General features: G+C 35.9%; 1 protein-coding gene across 4 annotated transcripts in view; it reads left to right on the top strand.

Annotated features, from left to right (window-relative positions):
• The window catches only part of PCDH7 (protocadherin 7), a 282470-nt gene that overhangs the window by 51590 nt on the left and 213389 nt on the right, over window positions 1-17491 (top strand). The gene's annotated exons all lie outside the window — the stretch shown is intronic.

Below are 17491 nucleotides of genomic sequence, written 5' to 3'. Positions count from 1 at the left end.
CAAAGCTATCAAATAAATAAATAAATAAGCACATAATAAATCACGAATAAATAAATAAATAAGTGAACAAACCACCAAAACTGAAACCAAAAGATTCAGATCACATTTTGGACACACTTGGAAAGGCATTGAGCAGAGTCAAGAATCCAAAGCATAGATATAAACAGTACGTGACAAAGGTTTGGTAAGCAGAAATGATTGCAAGTGAAGGCACAGGATCAAATACCATAATTTAGGAGTATGAACAGGATGACAAAAAATATCACAATTTTCTGCTTTGTTCCATCTTTGAAAAGGACTGAAATTTGATTAGATGATTGTTTCAATTAGTAACTGGGAGATGAGTGTGAAAAAGATTGAATTTTGAGTATTTGAATAAAGGAAGTATTTGTGAGTTGTTGGAAAAAAAAAAAAAAAAAAAAAAAAAAAAAAACCTGACAATGTGCTAGATGAAGAAAGAAAATATTTTATACCTCAGAACTGGATTTCTGGAAAACCAGATAATGTTTTATCATTTAAAATCTTTGTACTACTTGGGAACAGAGTGAGGGAGAGAAATTAGGGGAAACATTCATGGATCCTTCAGTTTTCGCTGAAAATACATCTCTACAAGGAAATTGAGGTAGATGCAGAGAAGAAACCAAACTAAATGACTGTACCAGTGAATAGGGAAATCACCAGTCACCTGAATGTATATACATATGCATACTGTTTGGTTGTTAAACACAAGTTAATGCTCTTGGCTAGAGAACTCTAGACTAGAATTGTGCCAAGGATTGTACAATTGCCAATATCAAAACCACATGTAGGGAAAACCTCTTCAGCTCTGCAGTCACTGTTAAGCTCTTTAGATCATGTAAAGAAAAAGGCTGTGGTTCCAACTCCAATTTAATTTATACACACATTATTTTTATATTTACTATATAAATATTTGTATATATATATATATTTGGATCACCTGTATATTACATCAACTTATGATTTAGAGAAAGCAAAGGCTGAATATTTACTTTTCAATAACTGCTGCATTCTTCTTCATCATAAGAAAGAGCAAAAGAGAGTATTTTAAGTACTAACATTTTTTCAGCAAGTTTTTTTTCTTATGAATAAAATGTAACTTCAGCTATTCAAATTTCTAGTATACATATCCTTCCTGTGAGAGGAAACTGTATTATATTTGCAACTAAATACTGTATTATCACTTGCCTTCCTTATTAATATGGCTTTTTAACTCTAATGAATGACAATGCTGAAAAACAACATTTTATCTCCTGCTTGTTGTGTATTTATGTCTGAATTAGCTCACTCTTCGTGTTTAACCCTTCAAACAGGCAATCTGCTACTTTTTCTTTCCATTGGGGTAATTAGTTCCAAGTGGAAGAATTTATGGTAAAAAGAAAGAGGCTTTTGAACTCTTTATTGTACTGAGACATATTATCAAACTTCTAAGTCGACATACTGCTACTATATTGATTTTGTTTTCTGTGATCAAAATCAACGAACAAAATTAAAATTAAAAAAATCAATTATTTTATTTTTTAATTCATTCAGTTTTTCTCTATGTACTTTAATTATTTAACTTTTCTAGTTTGGAACTCAGTGATAGGAATAAACATTGTGACTTTTAGTAATTCTGCATAAAAGAGACCCATGGACAAATGGGTCTCTTTTCTCTTGTATTGTAAAATACAAGAGAAAAGGAATGAAAAATGAAACATACAGGCATGAGAAGGAAAAAGATATAAGATGAAATCAAGAAAAGCATAATTCTCAGTTGGAAGGCATTGTTCAGGAATATCGAAGAATCTATAAAAATTAGCACCAACAGTTTTGTCCAAAAGTTCGGCACACAGATTGTTTTCTTTGCATTTTCTAGTCCTTTTCTTAATTTCAATAGATCATATGTTGTGAGTTCAGAGCAGCTGTAAAGGTCAACTAAATATGAAAAAAAGACAAAAAGTATTTAAACACGTAACATTTCACAGAAATAAATGCATGAAGTATTCAAATATATTGTGAAATGCTAACCTTTTTTCATAATATAGACATTATATTAGTACCGAAAAAAAGAATTTAAGCTGGGAAGTGTGAAGAAAAATGTTAAGGACCTGTGGTCAGATTCTTATCTCAGACACAGCAACTTTATATTTCAATAAATTTTTTCTGCAACTAGGAATGAAATCAAAATTGTGTGTTCTGTGTTCATTGCAATTTCATTCTTCTATATTTAATTTTCTGGTCAAAGCAATTACCGGCAGAGGATCCTTGAAAAATATTGTGCCACTACTGTAATTTTCAGATTTCACGGAGTTTAGCAGCCAAGCAATTTGTATGGAATAAAAGCACTTTTATATTGCCTCCTGCTACAACACCAATGGGGAAAGGTCAGCAAAACAGTAGGAGACCAAATGAAGGATTTTTTCTTCTGTGACATCAACTTGCAAGACACTGGGAGTTTCAAAATTACAAGTGGTGATATAGCTTTTTTCATCTGTTTCTTTCCTCTGCGCCTCCTACGGCTGCTTCATTGTTGGGCAATGTCTTTTTTTCTGTCAGAATGAGGGAGCAAAAGCTTTTTTGTGACAAGTGGCATTCTGCTTTTTGTTTGCCATTGTCCTGCATGGATGAGGAAGAAAACCACATCCATAATGTCTCATTTTCCTACTTTTCGTCTACTCATTTGCCTTACTCATATGAACAGGTCAGATAAACTCATTGAGACTGCCTATATGAGTACATGCAACTTTTCTGTTAGTGTCAGATGACCTTCATGTTTGTTTTATACAAGGCAAAGAACAAGAAATGTCAGTAGCAAATTGTTACGAAAAGATGTGATATGAAATTGTTTTAACTATTTAAAATGCAAATGAGCTAAATTATTAGTAGGAATGATATAGGAATGTCAACCAATGGGAAACTGAGCTATGTGGCACAGCTTTTCCGTTCCTAATGGTTGTGCTTCTCAGGACTGTGCTGTCACAGGTTGTGAAGGTGCTCTCACTGATGCCAATGGCAAATCTAAATGTATCTGGAGAATTAGGTACGGTCATCAGTACTCAACTAGTTAACCTATCCATCTAAACCTAAAGTTAAGGATAAAACTAGGCAAACTTTGGCTGCCCAGACTATATTTTAGTCTAAGGTTGAGCAATATAGTTTAATTTAAATAAATTGTTTTTGTGAAGGTTTATTAAACAGCTTAAAATCCTCTCTTGGGATTTCTCAGGCTTATTAAAAACCTCTGTCCCTGGTCTTCCTGCAAGCTTCATTTAGGCACAGAGGCATGGATTTAACCACTCACCATTTAAAAAAAATCTGGTGTGATAATCCATAATTTAGCCCATTACTCATTTTTCTGTTTGAGGGTCATTAGGTTGACTGAATTTTGCTGAGCTAGTTAAAATACAGCTTTTTATTCTCAAATGCAGTAGCAACATTTAAATTTCCAGTGCATACTTATTATGCATACTTTCAAACTCAAGATTATCTCCCTCTACGTTGGGGCAAAAAATAATCTTTTGTGCTCACAGACATTCTATTTGACTTCTGACGTTACATTTAGGGCACACTTTAATTATGTGAGAAACTGTTCCAGCTGTTCTGTACTGTTCTCAATATTTTACAGGAATGCACATTAAGGCTGTAATATGTGATGAATGCCATAACCCTAACACTATGAACATGCCTACAGAATTTCATTGTTTAAAATTAAGCTATTTGTTTTAGTTAGAATGTGTCTGAAAATAACAAGAAACCACAGTCAAATTACTATTCTTCATCATACCCAGATGAATTATTTCAGTAGTGAGTTTTCCTTTGATCTGTAGTTCCTAGAAGTGGCATCAGAGCTATCTATCACTAGAAAGCAGTTTGTCACCCTTTCTGAGGGAGTTATGATGCTAATGGGGGGAAAAAGTTCAACATGTCCTCGAGCGTTTACAACAGAACCTTTGGCAGTCTTCAGTGGTGGAATTCAAGGAAGGCATTCATGTTTTCCAATCTAGTTCAAAATTAATTTTCTTCCAAATCAGATTACTTTTCACATTTTAACAGCCTCTATTTAGCCCAGTAACACCATTTTGAATAGCAAGTGCCAACCTAGCTGGTTTACAAAAGATTTGTACTATTTATTATTTATACATATTAATACTGTATTTATTTATATATTATCTTTGAGAAAGCTAGTATTCAAAGTGTGATGGAGAAGAATGTTCTGAAGGATTTCAGTAAACCTAATTATGCTCTGTAACATATCAGGCTTTATCAGGCTTAATATCAGGCTTTATCAGGCTTAATTACCTGTTGGTTTTGCATTTTGCAGAGTTTTCAGAAAGTAACAGGGCTTTAAATTAGCTTTTGACACAGAATAACCTTTCTTTAAACTGTGAAACTGTATGCAGACAATTGTTTCTGGAAAAATAATCATGTCTTGAATACTGTTCAGAGCAATTTTGTTTTAGCAAATACAAGCAAAAGGGTGTTACAGAGACCAAGTAACCCCAGAAGAGTACGTGGGTGTAGTTCTACGTCATAAATGCCCATCTGCTTTCCTTTTTCCTGCTAGAAGAATGACAATTTGCTTCTGTTATTCACTAGTATATTGTGAGCATGGTAGAGGTATGCCCTATAGGGAGCTAACTCTAACCTGACTTGCCCTGATCTCAGCTTCCACCTCTAAGTAAGCTGGCACATAACCAGGCTTACACATGCATAAATTTTAATGGGCGGATATGATTGTTACAAAGGTCAGTGTTTTATCTAAGCTATCTGTGTAGGTTAAAAATTGAAAGATTTCATGGTGTGAAATAGGTGTCTGTGGAAATCTGTTCATGTCAGCCTGGGTTGATTTAGGAGTATTTAAGATGAAACCCTTTCTGGAGTCTCTCTCAGAGACTATGCAAAGGCCTTTGATCTCAGAGGATCTTTACACGTGTTTCAATTCAAAACATTTCTGCACTTAAGTGTAACATCAGTTAGCATTGAACGAGTGTAAGTAGAAATGTCTCATCTCACTTTGCTTTAACATACATGTAAACAGCACAGACCAGAATATAGTTCATACATTTGATTTTACTACCCTCACAATGCCATTTTTATGGAGATGAGGAAGAGCTAGCCTTTGTATTAGATGTTGCAGGGCTAGAAACCTGGAGATTTCGTCTCCATTACTAGGTCTGCCACTGTTAGGGTTATACCTGTGAAGACAGAAAACTTTTTTTCATTATCTTAATAGAGAAAATAGTTTGATCCTTTTTTTGTTTTGTCATCTGTTATAAGATACGGAGATGAGATGTGTAGATATGTCTATAAAGAGTGGTATGATACTGTAGAAATACTTTAATGCCCTCTGTTTCACTGCAGTTGGAAGAACTGTTTTTCAGGTCAAATCCTCAATTTCTTAATATATATAAAATGCCTCATGGCCAAACTGTTTGAAACAGATATTAATTTTCATCATTATGCATATGGGACAGTTCTGTATATATAAATTTCAGTGTGCTTTCATCAAAGAATGGTTTAGATTTACCCATGCTGCATTTATGAAAAAATTATTTTATAGCTCACACCTCTTCTAAAGTCTCATATTTGGGAAGCAAGTGAAACTTGCTATTTTTTGTTAGTTTCAGATATAGATAGCATCTATGTTTTTATTTGAGTGTTTCATGACTGAGAAGTGTGAATTTGTTGACATTGTTGACATTGGGTAAAGACTTTCCACAAATTGGAAAAAAAGGCATAGTATGGAAGTAACTGATACAATGGTATTGTGCAACTGTTGACCATATACTCAGTTCTGGCAATGACACAGATATGTAAAACAGATACACCAACCATTTGGGCCCCATGTTGGACACCAGAAGGCCTGTGGTGGTTTAACCCAGCAGGCAGCTAAGCACTGCACAGTTGTTTGCTCACTCCCCCTCAGTGGGATGTTAAAAAAAGGTAAAAGTGCAAGAACTCATATGATAAGGACACTTTATTAAGAAAAAGAAGAAAACAAGAAGAAAAAAAGAAGAAAAAAAAAAAAAAGGATGTGCAACACAATTGCTCATAACCCAATGATCAATGCCTAGCCAGTCCCTGAGCTGTCAGCTCCCACCCCAGCCAACGCCTCACAATTTTCTTGTTCAGCATGACACCATACGGTATGGAATATCCCTTTGGCCAGTTTGGGTCAGCTGTCCTGGCTGTGCCCCCTCCCAGTGTCTTATGCACCCCCAGCTTCCACCAAGACAGGCTGGTATGAGAAACTGCAAAGTCCTTGACTTAGTGTAAGCACTGCTCAACAACAACTAAAGCATTGGCATGTTATCAGCATTATTTTCCTCCTAAATCCAAAACACGGCACCATACCAGATACTATGAAGAAAATTAACTCCATCCCTGTCGAAAACAGGACAATACTCTTTGTCCTGAGGAGCCTGTAAGAAGGAAACTATATGAGCTGTGAGAGATACCATATTTTTCTTGGTTCACCTTCATCCTGCCTCCATGCCTCATTTTGAAATGTTCCCTGTGGAGGGCATTAGAAAGGTGTGAATTAAGGCTGAAGGGAGTCTGAAAGAAGCAGCTATAGATAGTGTTGTGGAATAAAAGACATACATTTCCAGATGCAATTTGTCAGGTATTTCCTATGCAGAATTAAGAGTTTGTACTGTAGAGTGGACAGTTAAAGGAGAATGCAAATAATACAGTTGCATGTGTCTGTAAGAATGGATGTCACGTTGTGACATCCATGCTGTGCTCACCTTGTGTTTCAGATGCTTAAAAGTATGTGAAGTTGGTCTGAGCATCTTGCAATGATAAGGAGTTGATAATTGCTGGTTACCCATGGAGTTCAATTTGTTGTCTTTCAGAGGTGATCCATTTGGATATTTTCATAAATCTGAGCATAGCTCTTAAGCAAAGCTTGTGCTTGGATTATGTGCAGACATCAGAGCATTTCCCCAGAGAACTTGGAGTGTGTGCAGGGAGCTAAAAACAATACATTCTCTTGGAGCAGGCTCTAGCTTTCCTTTATTTTTCTAATGTTGAAGGTTGTCAGTTTCGTGGACTTAATATGAAAACTAAAAATGGTAAAAACATAGGTCAATAAAATGTACTTAGATTTTTAGTATCTCTTATTATAAAGTAGATTTAATTTCTAAATATAGCATTATTTTAAATATAAAACAGTTTTATTTTGTATTGTTCTGTGGAGAACTTCCATGCAGCCTTCTACACTTTGCTTTGAATCATTCTCACTGAAATTAGAACTGTCAGTTAACAGCACCACACGAATTTTAATTTCACTCAAAAAGTTACTTCTAGTGGAATGGCTCTTGACAAATGTGTACTGTTTTTATACATGTTGTTAGTATGATTTTTATATTGTACCTGAGTTTTTTGGCTTATTGCCATCTATGCAGGGAAAAAAAACAGCCTTCCAAAAATAGGGTTTACACTATGGGAGGTCAGACAGCAATGTCAGGACCTCTGCTTTACAGAATTCATTACTGTAAGTGATGTAAGAAGATAATATATTAACAAGGCACAGAAGAAGATGGAATATTTTTGAAATGCCATTTAATCTATTAACTAAAATTCCCTTGATATTTACTTTTTAAGATTTCTACATATATATAATACATGCATACTTATTTCCATCGAATGGCCTATCTCAGTAAAGATTGCATTTATGGCATGAGCTACCCTCATTTCAAATGAATAGCTTATAAAATACAGTTTACTACATAGAGTTGGGAAGTGGAAATTAGAGATCTTGCATTTTTGGTGACACCGACCTGCTTTTTGGGGTGAAAGAACTCACCTTAGCTTTCTGTGCCTTGACTGTCTTGTTTATTAAATGGATATACAACATCTTTCATCACAGGGTATGGTGTGGATTGCTTAAATGAGTACTAATCATCATTTGTGACTTACAATGGGAATTTGCTGATTGGTGACTGATATTAAAAAGTTCTGGGAAGTTTCCATCTACACATGTGCAGTGTCTACACTAGAATTAACAAACAAACAAAACAAACAAACAAACAAACAAAAATATTAAACTCTGGTATAATGATTTCAGTTTTTGCCACTTTCAGAATACTGTTTTTTTTTTCCATTGCTATCTATAAAAAAGGGCAGAGAATCGTCCTAAAACTGTAACCATTTAATTTTTGTCTAAGGCATTACAAATGTAGTAAAACCTTCCTCTTAAATTCTCTTGGTAAACTCTGCTGAGTCTCTGATATTCTGGCCATGCTGAAGTGTACCAAGAGACAATTACAAACAGCCATTATAGTGCATGTAGGAATAGGGTTGAATCTTCAGAAATACTTGCTATAACTACTCCAGTGATAACTCTTTCTAAATTATGACCCTTAAGTGTCAGTACTAGACAGATGTACAGATGGTTATCCACATCTTGCAATAACCAGTGTGAATTCAGCCAGGTGGTAGGTGGGAAGGTTCTGGACATCTGTGTCATCTCTCTAGCTTGTGCATCTGTCTCTCAGAGCTTGTACAGCTGCAGTGGCAGCTGTACATGCCATAACCAGGAAAGAAAAGGCAATTGGAATGCGAGTCCCCAAGGATGGATATCAGTGGCTAGCACCTGATACTGAATTCCTAACTCACTGTGTATACATGTATTGCACGTTTTCCACACATTAACAGACCTTTTCTTTGTACCAATATCAAACACAGTGTGTACTTCCAAATTTTCATTATAACTCTTCGCAATACTACATTTTATTTTAGGATAAAATACAAGTACTACATTTTTATTTTTATTTGTTCCTACAGGAAACTATTGATACCGACACTATTGATACCGAAAAAAAATAAAAATATTGCTATATGAAAAAAAAAAGATCAATTTATCACTAGATCTTTTACTACTCAATTTTAAAATCCATTGAAATTCTGTTGAAGAGATTTGTAATTTGTATAGCTGGGATGGCTGCCAATCATGCTTCCCTCATCTATTTTCTTATTCAAATTAATGCTGGTAAGCTTGAAATATCATAAGTAGCTTTAGCCTCTCTGTAATCTACTTTTAATAGGAGGAGTGAAATACAGTCCATATGGTAACCTGGATGATCTGTCTTGAATTATTTCTGGGATAAAGTCAAATACATACCAGAATTTTGGTTACATCTCCAATCTCAAATTAATTTATTAAAAAATAAAATCTCCTTTAAATACTCTTTGTCTAAGGCCATCTGTTGATTTCATAAATCCTATAGATAGTATCAGTTCATGTGCTAGATAAATCGCTTCTACACTAGCCTACCATGGAGGTTAAAACATCAGAAGTGGCAATCACAAGTTGGGCTTGGAGGGCTTTGTTTCAGGGTTTGAGTCAGACCCACTTTGGACTTGAGAGTAAAAGAAAACAGTGATTTCAGGGGCTTTTGGATCAGCTTTCAGTGTGGTAAACTGACAAATTGTCAGATTACAAGTATGACTAGATGTGGATAAACAGTACAATTCCTTATTATTATTTTTTACATAATAGTATTAACCTGTAATAGGATAACAGCCTGTATTCTATATTTTTATTAATCGATATGCTGCTACTAATTAAAAGAGTAGATAACTTCACAGAGAGAAAAAAATAAAAAGTGATCTTATTTTTTTTGCAGACTACTCATTTAAATCTCTAGGAGTCTCAGACTGGTGTTTGAAACAATAGTTTCACGTTCCTGCTTCTGAAGTAATCATTTAGAAGAATGCACATTAGAGTGACCATAATTTTGATTCCCCTTTGTAATTACTGATCCAGTTCTGTATTACACTGTCAAGAGACTACTGTAACTGCTTAAAAATAAACCTGGCTTCAGCAATGAAAAAGCCTTCATTAAAGCTAACAGCAAGCATTCAAATCTGAAAATACTTTATCACCAGGGTTGTGGGGGGTGGAGTGGGGACTTATAAAACAGGGCGTTCCAATCAAGCTATGTGTAGTCTGCAGTGATATGGAGGACTTCTTTGATTGTCAGAAGGTGCTGTGTGTTATTAGGTTGACTGCACATTTCAATGGTGATATAAAGTGGTGTGAAAACATTGATTCTCAGTATATATAAACCTTAGACATTTATTTTGTTCTTTGTAGACTACAGGCAGTTGAATGTACAAGAAGAGATTATATTTACTTAAACTGTTTCATTAAAGTTGGTGGATTTTCCAAAGATATCTCTACCTGTCACTAAGAGCTGTTGATGTGGCTATTTTCTATTATGGTATAACAATAACATCACTTTCCTTAGAGTAATATGAGAGACTTGGGTAGCATAATGGACTTCCAAGGCCTTTCAAAAACACCATTTTTTTTTTGCTGATTTTGTATTAAATAAGTACCAGCCTGTATTTGTGGGTTAATATATGCATACCATTTGGAATGTACTTAGTGACATTATGTAATTCACAGATGTTTTATTATTCATAGTACTGTGCATTCATAGCCCTCTGTAGTCACTGTTGTGCAAAATCTAATGAGGGAATTCTGTGTGTCTTTTGCTGGCCTTTTAGACTTGTCAAACTCTCATTCAGTCAATTCAAATGACAAACAGGGGGTTATGGTGCCCTTTTCTGATTATTTTGTTATATGACTGATGGAGTGGAAAGGAGTAAAAATATTGATTTCTCTTGATTTGTGTATGTATATTTCCTGCTTTAGAAATACAAGGGAAGACATAAAAAAAAAAGATGTTATCTCTTCACTGTATTTGAATTGCGCTGTGGGGATAAATCATGGTTAGTAGAAGTATTAGATAAGGATTTTATGCACACTCTTCCCAGGCTTAAATGAAATCCCGCTCTTATAAACAGAAGTGCAGCAAAACAAAATGAGAAAGCTCCTCTGTTGCTGTTGTTGTTGTTTTAAATCATATTAGAAATACTTTCTCCAGCTGGTTTACCAATTCACTCTCCTTGATTTCATCATCTGATCAGCACCAGACCACTAGCTGATGAAAGTCAGTGTTACTGATTACAGTGGCATTCATCATTTTCTATTAATATAAAAGACACGATCTCTTAGTGCTGTAGTTCTACTGAGGAAATTGTAAATCATGGGAATTAAATGATGTCTGAAAATCCTCACTGGAATCAGAATTTTAATTCAGAATTTTATTACCAATTTTTCCTGATTAAAACCTCTGTTCTTTTTTGTTTTCTTCTTAATCATTCCTTTTCTCTGTGACTATTGCATTCTTCATCCCACATTTCTCATCCAGTTTCTTATCTCCATTCAAGCTTGGCTGAACTTTTTCGACTGGGGAGCTATAAACTTTCTGATGTCTGTTTTACTTCTATCACCATATTTATCATTAATTTCTTGCATGTTATCATCTTAGTTATTGCCATGAAATATAGTAATTCACGTGGTAAATAGCTGATTCACACTAGAACATTCAGTGCATAGGTTTAGCTTGTGGATTTATATATATATATACATACACGTAACAGGTTTTTGTTTTGCTATTTCTGCATGGGTAAGTATTCTTCCCTGGGAATGTTTGTGGTGTAAATTTAATCTCCCTCCATTTCCTGAAATGTGCTAGCTGAAAGTTTGTACAGGCTTGTCATCTGAGACCACCTGCCTTTGTGGTAAAGAAAGGAACAGTCCCATGTGCTGTACTCTATCCCTGACTGCAATGTCTCACAGGAAAAAGAAAGCAGTTTGCTTTTTGTATTGTGCTAGTGATATTCTTGCCTTTGCAGAGTCTGGGATCAGTATTAGAAAAGTAAATACATTGAATAATGAATTTAACAGTTTCTTAAATGCGATACTTTTCCACTTCAAGTGTTTGTGAAACTGTGCTTCTGATTTATTTAATATTCAATCATTCACTTTGATGTTCTCTATACCGCTTTAGTAAGTAAACATATAAAGCCCCTTGGAGCTTCATAAACTTCAGTCAAAATGCCCATAGGAGAATGATGACAAGCCCAAGAAACACAGATAGTAATGTAAAATCTGATACGTATGGAAAAGTTGAGATTTCTGCCACATTTAAGAGGAGTTAGTGAAAGAATCTGGTGGAAAAATGATTTTTTAATCTCCCACATCCACTGAACTTCATTAATGTGAGATTTGCTCTTGAAAACATCCTTCCTTCTGTGCTGCCATTCTGTCTTCCTGGGGCTGTATTAGTGGTTGACAAGCTGTAGTTTTCACACTTGATGAGGATACAATATTCCAAATTGCTTTTCAGAGCTGTGTTATATTTGGGATGCTTTCAGTTAAGACTGATAATGTGAAAAGTGGTCCAAAAACCACTTTTAAGTCTCATAGTGATCCGTGGTCAAAATTTTAAGGAGTTCCTGATCACTCAGTAAGCATAAAGGCAGACTACATAACAAAACAGTTTGTTTTGTTGCAACTTGAAAAATTCCATAGAACTGCAAGCCAACAGTGCCTTGCAATATAGTTTACATAAAGCCCCCCAGATTATGAAGAGGGCCTCTTCTGGAGTCCTGGCGAGTATCTATTTGTCCGAGCAGAACTCCTGCTGCATGCAGCCAACGAACCTCATTCTAATGTTGTGCTCTGCATATACGTGAGCTTGTGTATGCGAACGTATCACATGGATAAGAATGTGTCTAAGACCGGCAATGAACTTTACCTGTTTTTGTCCCAAACTCGGGCAGGAGCACGTTGGACACCGCCCTGCGGAACGGGGTCGGCGGGCCACCTTTCTCGGCTCCTCCTTTCGGCTTGGGAACATCAGCTAGAGCAATTTGCTGGGGGAAAGGGCGTGGGGGACCACCATGAACCTTCCCGAAGCTTCCAGAACAACAAAGCACACAGTTACCGCCCTGAGGGTGGTCCCAGATTGAGCACACTGCATAAAGGTGGGCTCAGATAGTCGCTGGGGTCGACCTTCCCTGTGCAGACCGAGGCTCTGGGTTGAGACGGCAGCGCTGGATCCGAGGGCGGTGATAATTTCTCCCCCAGGTCTTCCCTCTTTTTTATCTCCTTTTAATCCTTTCCTGGTATTTTAACGCCTGCGCTAAAACGCCATTAGCCATTATCTGTGGCAGCTGTTGATAGTCGTTAGGCGCCGCCCAGTTCTGCCGTAAAGCAGCCGGTGAGGAGTGAAGGCCCAGTGCCCAACACTTCCATCCGCAGGTCTGGTGGTATTAGGACCTGATAAACTGTTGAGAGTGTCCAGGAATCACATGGATAGCCCTTTTGTAGGGAGATTGTGAAGGCTCGCCTCCCTGGCAGCCCACTGGGTGTTACCTCATGTACAATGAGTTTGTGGAAGGGCGTGCATCAGAGGGGGTTTTAACGAGGTTGCTCCTTCCCTCCCCAAACACTAAGGAAACTGCAAATCAGACTTTTATTTATTTAAATAGATTGTTAAATTAGATTATTAAATCTTTATTGCAATAACTTATGTTCAACTCGGTTTCCTGTAGTGTGTCTCAAGTTTTCTACAATGATTAATTAATATTTATGCTATGCATTAATCTGAAGAGATGATTGGTATATCCCTTCTCATTGCTTAGTAAGCAGGAGATTAAAGGTTTGACCCCATCTCCTGTTCATGTACTCTTTTATGATGCTCGGAGCAGCTCAGTAGCTTTGAGATCAGTTGCTTTTTAATCATAGTGAAGTTGCATTTTTATCATATTGAAGTTTAACATAAAGAAAGTTAAGGTTTGAACTCCATCCTAAACTTTATAGGGTAATCCATGAGATGAGATGTGAGTGCATGGTTCCACATGTGAGCAGAGCATCTGTGAGCAGTGGCTGAGTTTGTTACTGAAGTCACAAAACAGCACAAAACGTGTAATGCTGGAGAAGAAATGTTTAAAGGAGCATGGTCCTTCTGCGGAGTTATGTACATGCAAGTGAACTTCCAATATGAACACTTGATACACAATCTTTTTAAAAATAATAAATTATAACATGTTAAGAACAAGTAAAACTTGAAATCTTTTGACTATGTATGTCAAGCTGATGGCTATGTATTAAATTCAGGACGTATTTCAGGTAGTAGTAGATTACTTAGTTTTACATCAGTATTATGTGTTAACTCTTCAAAAGAAGCTTTCTGTGTGCACACGTAGTGGTACACACAGAAACACCTCTTTTATTCAAATTTAATAGGGACATACAGGTGGGGCACTTGTGAGATCATTGATTTCATTGGTAAGCACTAGAGGCCATGATCCAGGGGTTTTGTTGTTCTTTTGATTAGGTTTTGATTCAATAATAACAGTTCTTAATAAATGTACCTAAAAGAGATAGAGATTAACTTGCAGAATGTATCATATTGTTTTCCATGATGAGTAATGGATAAATGTTTTTAACAATTTTACACCTAAATTTGAAGAGTGATAGAAAATAACCAGGATTTATATTAAAGGAATTACCTGTTCTCTGAGGATGATGATACTTTCCAGCGAATTCTTTTTCATATCTGGATGGGAAACTAAATGAACGTTGTTAAATCTTAATCAGACGGAACAATAACATCTTCATTTCAACCCATACGAGGACATCAAGAAAACTTACAGTCACAGAGATCACATTAACACAGGAGCTAAACAAAAGTTAGATTGTGTCACAGGTTCCTTGCCAGCATGATAGCAGGTTCCAGATTTAGGTCTGATGAATATAAATCAAAAGAATGTAATTCTACACAATGCATTAAAAAGTGCTCTGGGCAAACTATCTCCCACTTGGTTTTATGTAAAATTGTCAAAAGCAGTAGTTTCTCCCAAAGATATGTTCACTCTCCCCATCCCCAATTTTCTTTTTCATTCACTGGGCACCCTTATTGGAGACAGTTTTGGATTTTTCTGTTTCATATTTTTCTTTTTGTATGTGTAGAAAATGCTCCAAGGGAGTAATACAAAGAAAGTGGGTGAGACAGCTGATACCTTGAAACAGGGCTGCTTACTTTAATAAAAAAAAAAAAAATGGAGAAACTACAAATAATGAACAAAATCCAGTGTGTGGTTCTCTAAAAGGAACACTTTGGTATCTATGTAAATAGGTTCTAATACTCAGACATGAATCCAAAACAAAATAAAACTTCTCAAAAAGAGTGTTGAAGGAAATTAATTGCTTCAAAATAAAAAATGACATCTTTCACATATTCTGTGTATGTTCATGCCGAAGAAAGGAATTTGGAAAGACTCTATCCTCTGGCAAAAAACACTCACAATGAAATGAAGACTTGAAAAGATTTCTTGTGCTTACTTAAAGTTTAGAAAGTGAGTTTTACATTTCACCCTAGAAACTTGGTACTGTTTCATTTTTTACATAGCATCATTTTAATGTGTTAAATTAAAAATATAAGGTAATAGGTGCCTTGAAGTAAGCACAAAAATACAATTCACTTGACTGCTGTTGATGCTGTACATTGCAGGAGAGCAGTTTGATTGTACTCTTAATGTGCTGTTAAGGTAACAATCCATGAGTAGAATGGCTAGGAGATTGTTACGGTTTGATATAATGCATTTATTCTGACAAAGAAACAGACATTTTAAGCAAATTAATTGTTTGGGGGAGATGCTTAGGGAGAAAAAAAGTATGTTATTAGAAATAATATACAATGTGATGTATAAAGCATGAAGAGATGAAGTTTTTTCAGCATGAACCTAGGGATGCTTGGAGGAAAACAGCAGAAAGGAGCTAAGGAGTGTAAGAAAAGGAAAATTCATGGATACAAATTTGCAAATGTTTGAAACTTAACTCTGTCAATGTTTGTCATATTTGTCTGTGGTTTCCACCTACAAGACAGAGACATAGCAGTTGTTACAATTGTTATGAATCATTTACCTTCTCAGTTTCAAAAGCATTGATATTTGTAGTTTAGCTTAAAAAAAGAAAAAAAAAAAGTACTTTAATTGAAATGGTAAGTAGGATATATTGTTAGTTGTTACAATGAGACATTCCCTGCTCATAGCCTACATGACAGCTCTGGCAACATTATAAATCTTTCTAACCTTCCTATCCCCCTTTGGCAGTAGTTGAGAGGATATTTGTTTAGGGCATTTTAAGCATGAGGATAACAGAGATGCTAGGCTATAAAACAAATACAACAACTAGCATTTTTAACCAGTGTGAATTGGGGAAGGATTTGTGCTTTATATCAGTTATTTCTTGAACACCAAATGCACTAAATAATGTACCTATGACTTGCTACAGTACAAGCTGTATTGTATTGCTTCATGACTCCAACATTCTAGAAAGCTGCATGAAATGTAGAATATTTTCCATGTTGGCACATATAGAGTCCCAAAGTGTTAATTAGGTTTTTGCTTTGGCGTAGTGTTACAGAAGAATCTCAGCCTCATCTATCTTCATCTAGAGCAGAGTTATGGAAATAGCATGTAAACCCTTGGCAGTCAGGAATAGGAAGTTCTCGTTTAACAGCAGAGGTGCTGGTTAGCCTGAAAGGACACTTCAGTTGCTCCTATGCTCACGCTTAATGGCTTAATGCAGGGCATTATGGAATTGGAGGTTTTGGAGAGGTAGGAGGCAAAGAAATCTTAGAATATGTACAGCATGAATAAAGTGAAACATGAAGAAAGAAAGGACTTCTCCAGTCCTCATCAGGAGACAAATACATAAATAAATGCACTAGTAGGTAAATAAATAAAGTTCTATAAGGCAAGCATGAAACTAAATGTGAAGGTGTTTTCTAATTCTTTATACAAATAAATTTGCTTAATGAAAGTGCCATTAACATTTAAATAGGCAATGAAACTGGGTGAGTGCAATCCCACTGTCTTGTCACAGTATCTTCCTCTTTCAGGTTTCTGTTTATTTGCTATTCAGGATGGATTTACTTTAGGTTTTGAAATAAAATTAAAAAGTAAGAGAAAGAAATTAGGTGTTATTTGTGGTCAGAATGTGATAACTGAAGTTTGAAACAGCCTCCCCTGCTGTGAGACAGGCACCAGAAAAGGAGCCAAAAAATGGTTCAAAGGGTCTGTAAGTCATGTACCAAAGGAAGTAGTGTATTTGTTGATGCTTGTCCTTAGCCCACAGAAACTCTTCTGTATATGTACCTCATAATTAGGGATTCGTGTGCCTGCGGGAAGGGTATGCAGCCAGGGAGCAGCCTTTTTATGCACAGCATGCTACCCTAGCAACCTGATAGATTTCCAGCAGAAATGTGTGTGGGAGTTAATGCTGATCTTTGCAAAGTTAACCCATTTTTGGAGAAGTCTGCACAGCTGTCATAGACTAGTCAGTATGGTATATGTCTTCTGCAATCCATAGGAAAAGAACTTGGGTGGTTTGTGTTCATACTTGGTGTGTATACCTGGCTTTTTCTTCCCTCATCCACCAAACCTCTCTATGGAGAGATGTGACATCAGCTAGATTACTTCATAGCTTGATTGCACAGTCAGTGACTGTCCTAGGCTAGCCATTTATTTCTGGCCTAAGTGTGGTATGAGAACTGAGGGTGTGTTTTTCAGTTACACCAGATCACCCTTTTGAAAAGTGGATTTCCTATTTACCATTCTAGTG

Source organism: Aythya fuligula, chromosome 4, assembly GCF_009819795.1.
Source record: "Aythya fuligula isolate bAytFul2 chromosome 4, bAytFul2.pri, whole genome shotgun sequence".
Classification (NCBI taxonomy): Eukaryota; Metazoa; Chordata; class Aves; order Anseriformes; family Anatidae; genus Aythya; species Aythya fuligula.
The sequence above is the reverse complement of the archived record's forward strand: the minus strand, read 5'-3'. Positions and strand labels throughout refer to the sequence as shown.